The sequence below is a fragment of the Suncus etruscus genome, chromosome 14 (genome assembly GCF_024139225.1).
Source record: "Suncus etruscus isolate mSunEtr1 chromosome 14, mSunEtr1.pri.cur, whole genome shotgun sequence".
In the NCBI taxonomy this organism is placed as follows: Eukaryota; Metazoa; Chordata; class Mammalia; order Eulipotyphla; family Soricidae; genus Suncus; species Suncus etruscus.
Window position 1 is genome coordinate 7,702,804 of NC_064861.1, and position 9,373 is coordinate 7,712,176.

A 9,373-nucleotide genomic window follows, 5' to 3' on the forward strand; every position below is an offset into this window, starting at 1 on the left:
TGAGTCTTAAGGGTTTTCTAAGTAGAGTGTCATGTCATCTGCAAACAATGAGAGCTTGACTTCTTCCTTTACTATCTGAATTTCCTTGATATCTTTTCCTTGCCTGATCGCTATAGCATGAACTTCCAGTACTATGTTGAAGATGAGTGGTGAGAGCAGAAAGCCTTGTCTTGTACGAGAATTTAGAGGAAAGGCTTTTAGGTTTTCTCCATTGAGGATAATATTTGCCATTGGCTTGTGGTAGATGGCTTCAACTAGATTGAGAAAGGTTCCTTCCATTCCCATCTTACTGAGAATTCTGATCAAGAATGGGTGTTGGACCTTATCAAATGCTTTCTCTGCATCTATTGATATGATCATGTGATTTTTATTTTTCTTCCTGTTGATGTTGTGTATGATGTTGATAAACTTACAGACATTAAACCATCCTTACATTCCTGGGATGAAACCTACTTTGTCATAATTTATGATCTTCTTGATGATGCATTGGATCCTATTTGCCAGGGTTTTGTTGAAGATCTTTGCATCAGCATTCATCAGGGATATTGGTCTATAATTTTCCTTTTTGGCAGCATCTCTATCTGGTTTTGATATCAAGGTGATGTTGGCTTCATAAAAGGTGTTTGGGAGTGTTCCCATTTTTTCAATTTCATGGAAGAGGATTAGGTAGTAGCTCCTCTTGAAAGATTTGAAAAAATTCATTAGGAAATCCATCTGGGCCTGGGCTTTTCTTTTTGGGCAGATATTTAATTACAGTTTCAATTTCCTCAGTAGTGATGGGGGTGTTTAGATATACTACACCCTTCTTACTTAACTGTGGAAGGTTATAAGTATCCAAGAATTTTTCCATTTCTTCTAGGTTCTCATGTTTAGTAGCATAAAGTTTCTCAAAGTAGTCTCTGATTACCCTTTGGATCTCTGCAATATCTGTCGTGATCTCCCCCTTTTCATTTCTAAAACGGGTTATCAGATTTCTCTCTCTTTCTTTGTAAGTTTTGCCAATGGTCTATCAATCTTGTTTATTTTTTCAAAGAACCAACTTCTGCTTTCGTTGATCTTTTGGATTGTTTTTTGGTTTTCCACTTCATTGATTTCTGCTTTCAGCTTTGTTATTTCCTTCTGTCTCCCTATTTTTGGTTCCTTTTGTTGGTCATTTTCTAACTTTTTGAGCTGCGCCATTAAGTTATTGAGGTATGCCCCTTCTTCCTTCCTGATGTGTGCTTGTAGAGCTATAAATTTTCCTCTCAGGACCGCTTTTGCTGTGTCCCATAGACTCTGGCAGTTTGTGTCTTCATTATCATTATCAGGAAAGTTTTTATTTCCTTTAAAATTTCATCTCAGACCCACTGTTTGTTCAGTAGCAGGGTGTTTAATTTCCAATTGTTAAAGTTTTTCTTCTGTGTGGCTTTGTAGTTCACATCTAATTTCAGAGCCTTGTGGTCAGCAAAGGTAGCCTGCAAGATTTCTATCCTCTTGATTTTATGGAGGTATGTTTTATGTGTCAGCATGTAGTCTATCCTGGAGAATGACCCATGTACATTGGAGAAGAATGTGTATCCAGGTTTTTTGGGATGGAGTGTCCTATATATATCTACTAGTCCTCTTTCTTCCATTACTCTTTTCAGGGCTAGTATGTTTTTGTTGGGTTTCAATCTGGTTTACCTATCAAGTGTTGATAGGGCTGTGTTGAGGTCTCCCACAATTATTATGTTATTATTGATTTCTTCTTTCAGATTTGTCAGTAATTGTATTAGATAATTTGCTGGTCTCTCATTTGGTGCATATATGTTTAATAGTCTGATTTCTTCCTGTTGCACATATCCCTTGATTAGTATATAGTGTCCATCTTTGTCCCTTACCACTTTTCTGAGTATAAAGTTGGTGTCATCAGATATTAATATGGCCACCCCAGCTTTTTTGAGGGTGTTGTTTGACTGGATGATTTTCCTCCAGCCTTTGATTTTGAGTCTATGTTTGTTCTGACTATTCAGGTGTGTTTCTTGTATGCAGCAGAAGGTTGGATTCATCTTTTTGACCCATTTTACCACTCTGTTTCTTTAAATTGGTGAATTTATTCCATTGACATTGAGGGAGATGATTGTCATAGGATTTAATGTCATCTTTGTAGATAAGTTTGCAGTGTTTGTTGGCCTCTCTTGTCTTAGAGTAGACCTGTCAGTTTTCCCTTTAAGGCTGGTTTATCATCTGTTAAGTTTCTGAGCTGTTGCTTATCCATGAAGCTATGTATTCTTCCTTCAAACCTGAATGTGAGTAGGGCTGGGTGCAGTATTCTCGGTGAGGCATTCATTTCATTCAGTCTTGTCACAATATCCCACCACTGTCTTCTGGCCATGAGAGTTTCTTGTGACATGTCTGCTGTAAGTCTTAGGGATGCTCCTTTGAATATAATTTCCCTTTTTGATCTTGCTGCTTTCAGTATTCTATCTCTATCTGTGGGATTTGTCATTGTAACAAGGATGTGTCTTGGGGTGTTTTTCTTTGGGTCTCTTTTAGCTGGAAGTCTATGGGATTGCAGTATTTGATTGCATGTAGTCTTTAACTCTGGAAGTATCTCTTTGATGATGTCTTTGACAGTTGATTATTCCTGGAGATCTCCTACTTCGGTCTCTGGGACTCCAATGATTCTTATGTTGCTTCTATTGAGTTTATCACAGACTTTTTTTTTTATTTGTTCGCATTCCTTGAGTACTTTTTCCATTACCTGTTCATTTGTCTTAAGGTTCTTTTCCAATTTCTTCTGTTGTGTTGAGTTTTTCTGCATCACATCTTCCAGTACTCTGATTCTCTCCTCAGCTGCTGTTAATCTGCTGGCGAGGCCATCCATTGAGGTTTTCAGTTGAGCTACCGTGTTTTTCAGATCTGTTATTTCAGTTTGGAGTTTTCTGATTTCTGTCTTTGTGTTCTGTCCAGATCAATCTATGCTTTCTTTGAGTTCTTCAAACATCTTCCATATTGATATTTTAAGTTCCTTATCTGAGAGGTTAATCAGGTGGTTGGAATTTATTAGGTCATCAGAGCTTTCATCTTCATTCTCTGTGCATGGTGTTTGCCTGCGAGGTTTCCCCATTGTCAGCTTGAAGTGTGGTTTTTTTCCTGCATGTTGTGGTGGGGTTCATTGGTTAGAAAGAGTGCGTGGCCGCACTCTTCTGCTACCTCTAGTTGACAGTTTTTTGGGGGTACGCTCCCTAGGCCTCTGAGGAGACCTTCAGGGATTCAGAAACACAGGTAGACAGGAGCAGGAGATGTTTCCCTTGAAGTCCTCAGAGTGAACAAAAGCACAGCAGGTCGGAGCCTCCGCAGGCCAGAGAGCTCAGTTTATTGGACGGCGACCCCCACAGCCAGAATTTACTCACTTGGGCAGCTTCAAAATGCAGTTTTTTGGGGGTGTGGTCCCTAGGCCTCTGAGGAGACCTTCAGGGATTCAGAAACACAAGCAGACAGGTGCAGGAGAAGTTTCCCTTGCTGCTTTTATCTTTCAAATTGGAGGACAGCTGTCTGGATTGGTGATGACAAATTAGATGGTTCTCTGGTTTACTTTGTTTGTGAAATTATTCATGTTACTTTGTTTTTTTTTTTTTTATAATTTAAAAATCACTTGACTAGTGTGGTTATGTTGTCTCTGTGAACATTGTTCTATGGGGTGATCTATTCCCTACCACTCTCTACTCAGGGTGAGAGGTCTCTGATATCCCACACTCTGATACCTCTATGTAGGGTTCCTCTTTAATTTCTACTATTGAATTGTCCAAGCCTTCTCCAAGTTGGTGGGTGTCTTGTATCTTGTCTTTGATTCTTTTTTTTAATTGGCCCCTACAAGGCCTCTTCTCTTTTTTATTATAAAATATTTAAGCAGCATAATTACAAGTATGATTGTAGTTGGGTTTCAGTCATAAACAGAACACTCATTTTTACCAGTGCAACATTCCCACCATCGATACCTTCTATTTCTCTGCTCCTGCACCCTTGCTTGTATTTGAGACAGGCATTCTACTTCTCTCATTCATTAAGATTGTCATGATAGTTGTTAGTGTAGTTATTTCCCTAACAGCATTCACCACTCTTTGTAGTGAGCTTTATATTTGGACTGGTTCTTCCTTCACTCTATTATCTTTGGGATTATTACAATAATGTCTTTACATTTTTTTAAAACCTATATTTGAGTGAGACTATTCTGTGTCTTTCTCCCTCTGACTTATTTTACTCAGCATAATAGATACCATGTACATCCATGTAGAGGAAAATTTTATGACTTCATCTGTCTTGATGGCTGCATAATATTCCATTGTGTATATGTACTACAGTTTCTTTAGCTATTTCTCTGTTGAAGGTTGTTTTCAGAGTCTGGCTATTGTAAATAGCACTGCAATGAATATAGGTGTGAGGAAGGGAGTTTTGAATTGAACTTTTGTGTTCCTAGGGTATATTCCTAGGAGTGGTATAGCTGGGCCATATGGGAGCTCAATTTCCAGTTTTTTGAGAAATCTCCATATTGTTTTCCATAAAGGCTGGACTAGATGACATTCCCACCAGCAGTGAACAAGAATTTTTTCCCCTCCACATCCCCACCAGCACTACTTGTTCTCATTCTTTCTGATGTGCGCCAGTCTCTGTGGCATGAGATGATTCCTCATAGTTGTTTTGATTTGCATCTCCCTGATGATTAGTGATGTGGAGCATATTTTCATGTGCTTTTTGCCATTTGTATTTCTTCTTTGACAAAGTGTCTTCTTTGCCAACCCTGATTTCCATCAGAGGATTAGATGTCTTTTGCTTAAGATTTTGGATTGGGGCACTGGGTCGATTTATTTGTAGTCTATTTATGCTTGACAAACACAGCCTGGGAACCATGGTAGCCCCAGAAGGCCTTGTTTTGGTGGATGAGGGAAGAACCTGCCTAGAGCATTTCTGGTGGAGGGTCTAGCTGAAACACAGCCCAGTTCCTTCATGTAGCCCACTATTCTGAGCTATTGTGTTTTAGGGGACAGTGCGTGTCAGTGAGATGCTGATGCAGTGGTCAGATTGGGAGGGGAGATCCTACATTGGGGTCTTTTCCAGAGTGGGAGGTAGGAGTACAGACTATTTGGCATACTCTCATGGTGCTGGGTATCCATGGGGAAACACCTACCCCTTCACCTAGACTAGGGTTCGACAACCCGAGGCTCCAGAGCCCCAGGTGGCTCTTTTGAAGCTTTGCCATGTCTCCTACAGCAGGGCCCATAGCAGGGGTGGTGGTGGTGGGGAGCAGTATCACTTAAATATTTTAATTGTCTATTGACTTGCACAAATATATGTTTTGCATTGTTAAGTGAAAAAGTCTTTTTTTCTTCAGATTGACAGCTAACTGCATAATCCTGTATATAGCATTAATTTAAGAAACAGCTTATGCAGTGCTATATTTGTTCAAATGTTGAAATGTTTTTGCAGCTCCCAGGTTTTTTTTTTTACTCTTTGGTTGCAGCTCCCAGGATTTTTTTTCCTTCAGAAATGAATCCAAGTGGCTCTTTATGTCTTAAAGGTTACTGACATCTGAGTCCTAGACCAAAGCTTTCAACCTCTCCTTCTTCTCCACATGGCCTGTCTCTGATCATGGTTCATTCCTGTGACCTCCTCAGTTCTCCTGGTTTTCTCCCCAAATCTTGTACCATGCTCTTCCCCACCCCCCATTTATATAATTTTCACCTTTGGTCCTATTTCATTTTGAAATTTTGTTTCCAAGATTTTCCCACACAAGAAGGACACTTCTGGGCACCATTGGAACGCAGAGAGGTGACTGGGAGATGCCTGGAGAGAAGGGCAGAGATGGACTATGGCAATAAACTTGGTCCTAACCCTGAAGTTGACCCTGAGGACAGGCATTAGTGCACAGAGTGGGCTTGTGTCTGCACTTAACCCTGTGCCATTTTAAATCATAGCCTTAGACACAAAAAGAGGCCTTTTATTTGATTTCTTTCCTGTATCCTGCTATGATTCCTTGTGGCTCACACCTAGGGTCCATCATGATTCCTGGCCTGGCATTGTATGCAGATGGGATAGTGAGGGAACAATGAGGGAATGAAGGGGGTTTCTCCTGCCATCCCAAATTGGGAGTCTAAAATTTGGTTGGGGAGTTGATAGGGGTGTTAGTGAGCTATGACTGATAAAGAAGAGTGGAAGCAGGAATTGGGATCATGTCCCTAGAGATTATTTGAGGTGGTAGCCTGACAAGAAATATTCACTCCATGAGCACATACCAGGAACTTGAGACTCCTTAGACACTTGAATCTAACCAAGGTTCTACGTCTGGTGGTGCTAAGCTTCTTGAAGGGATTAGGTGAAATTAGATGAAACTGATGGCAGCCATATGAGAAATAAGTTCTGAAGTTTTTAAAGGAAGTCTAGGTAGGTGAGAAGAGGAAACTTCCAGTAGCCATTGAAGGTAAATCTTCAAGTAATTTGACTGAGAAGGGATTGAAGATAGTCAAGACTCATGGAGTCTTCTGAAATTTAGAGGAAAAATGTTTCACACAGGAAAGGGCAAATGCCTGTGTCCTTAGGAGGTCTGAGGCCAGATCTATTTGAGGAATAAATAGGAAGCGGACCAGACACTTGTGATTTCTTCATTGAGAAATGGCTGTGAAGTGGGTAATCTGGTGGGGAGAAGGCTAAGAAGGCTTGGTTGCCTCAATGCTGACCCAATTGTTAGCTGTTTAATTTAGTTCTTAGATATTATGCAGAATTCCAGTCATAGTTGTCTGAATTTACTTTCTAAGAGTTTGTCTGAATTTAGTTTAGTGACTGTGCTGGCAGAGATTTACCTGAAGGCAGGCACATGCTAGATACTTGGTCTACCACGCAGCCCATCTAGTTGGTCCAAAACAGCCAAAGCCTGTTTATAGTCTCCATACAAATCATTTTTCTTCTTCACCTTTCTCATATGTAGACTTTCAATTAAGGGGCATCTTTCTGAGATAATTCTACCCATGGATTCTGCAAATTAAACAGTTATTTTTTTCATTTTTTATTTTCTATGGGGTGGCACACCCATCTGTCCTCAGGGGTTACTCCTAGCTCTGCACTCAGAAATTGCTCCTGGCTCAGAGGACCATATGGGATGTTGGGAATCAAACCCTGGTCCGACTGGAGTTGGCCGCATTCAAGGCAAAAATACCCTATCACTGTGCTATCTCTCCTGCCCCTAAATAGTTATTTTTCTGTTGACTCAGAATTCCAAAAGTTGTGGGGGTTAGGATGGAAGAAACTATTTACCAAATACCCATCAGATAAGGGGCTAATATCGAAGATACACAAGGTACTGACAGAACTTAACAAAAAGAAGAAATGAACAGACATTTCCTCAAAGAAATACAAATGGCCAAAAGTCACATGAACAAATTTACCACATCAGTAAATGATGTGAAAGTACCACATCATCAGGGAAATGCAAATCAAAACAACAATGATGTATTATCTCATGCCACAGAGACAAAAAGAACAACCAGTGCTGATGTGGATGCAGTGAGAAAGGAATTCTCATTCACTACTGTGGAAATGCCTTTCTGCAAAACAATATATATATTTCTCAAAAATTAGAAATGGGCATCCAACAATATCATTCCTAGGGATACACCCTAGGATCACAAATAAACAATACAAAAATGCTCTCTACATTCCTATGTGCATTGCAGCTCTATTTACAATAGCCAGAATCTAGAAGTATCTCAGGTTCCAACAAGAGATACACGACTAAAAAAACTGGTACATATACACAATGGAATACTATGCAACTGTTAGGAAAAAATGAAGTCATTAAATTTGCCTAGACATGGATGGACCTGGAGACTATTATGCTGAGGGAAATGAGTCAGAAGGAGAGAGATAGACACACAATATTCTCACTCATCTATGGGATTTAAGAAAAATAAAATACATTATTATAATAATACCCAGAGACAATATAGATGAGGGCTAGAAGAACCTGGTCACGATATGAAGCTTACCACAAAAAGTGTTGAGTGCAGGTAGAGAGAGAAATAGCTATACTAACAACTATCATGATGATGGTAGTGAGAGAAATAGAATGCTTGTCTCAAATACAGAAATGGGCAGAGGAGTATGGAGATGGGAGAACTGGTGGTGGTAATGTTGCACGATGAAGGGGGGTGTTTTTTATGACTGAAACCCAACTACATACATGTTTGTAATCATGGTGCTTAAATAAAGATATTATTAAAATAATAATAAAGAGAGTTTACAACTTTGTTCTCTCTTGCATATGTATATTGCTTGTTTGTCTATATGTCTTTTTGTTTGCTTACTTCCACTCTGGAGAAATCCGTATTTTCTTTCTGGAACACTTTTTCTCCCTTTTGTCCTCTCCCATCTTTCTGAACAAGTTTCATTCCAACAAAGTTTTCTTGTTTCACTGAAAAAAATTGCAACTCAAATCTGTGTAATCTGCTGATATGTTTAAACTTCTGCATCCTACAAGGCATCTTTTTCTGGAATAAATTTCTTCTTTTTTTTAAATTTTTTTATTTAAACAAATTTATTACATACATGATTGTGTTTGGGTTTCAGTCATGTATAGAACACCACCCATTATCACCAGTGCAACATTCCCATCACCAATGTCCCAAATCTCCCTCCTCCCCACCCAACCCCCGCCTATACTCTAGACAGGCTATTTCCCTCGTACATTCTCTTTATTAGGATAGTTCAAAACGTAGTTATTTCTCTAACTAAACTCATCTCTGTTTGTGGTGAGCTTCATGAGGTGAGCTGTAAATTTCAGCTCTTTTCTCTTTTGTGTCTGAAAGTTATTATTGCAAGAATGTCTTTCATTTTTCTTAATACCCATAGATGAGTGAGACCATTCTGCGTCTTTCTCTCTCTCTCTGACATAATATATAATAGATTCCATGTACATCCATGTATAGGAAAATTTCATGACTTCATCTCTCCTGACGGCTTCATAATATTCCATTGTGTATATGTACCACAGTTTCTTTAGCCATTCATCTGTTGAAGGGTATCTTGGCTGTTTCCAGAGTCTTGCTATGGTAAATAGTGCTGCAATGAATATAGGTGTAAGGAAGGGATTTTTGTATTGTATTTTTGTGTTCCTAGGGTATATTCCTAGGAGTGGTATAGCTGGGGTATGGGAGCTCAATTTCCAGTTTTTGGAGGAATCTCTATATTGCTTTCCATAAAGGTTGAACTAGATGGCATTCCCAACAGCAGTGGATAAGAGTTCCTTTCTCTCCACATCCCCGCCAACACTGCTTGTTCTCATTCTTTGTGATGTGTGCCAATCTCTGGGGTGTGAGGTGGTACCTCATAGTTGTTTTGATTTGCATCTCCCTGATGATTAGTG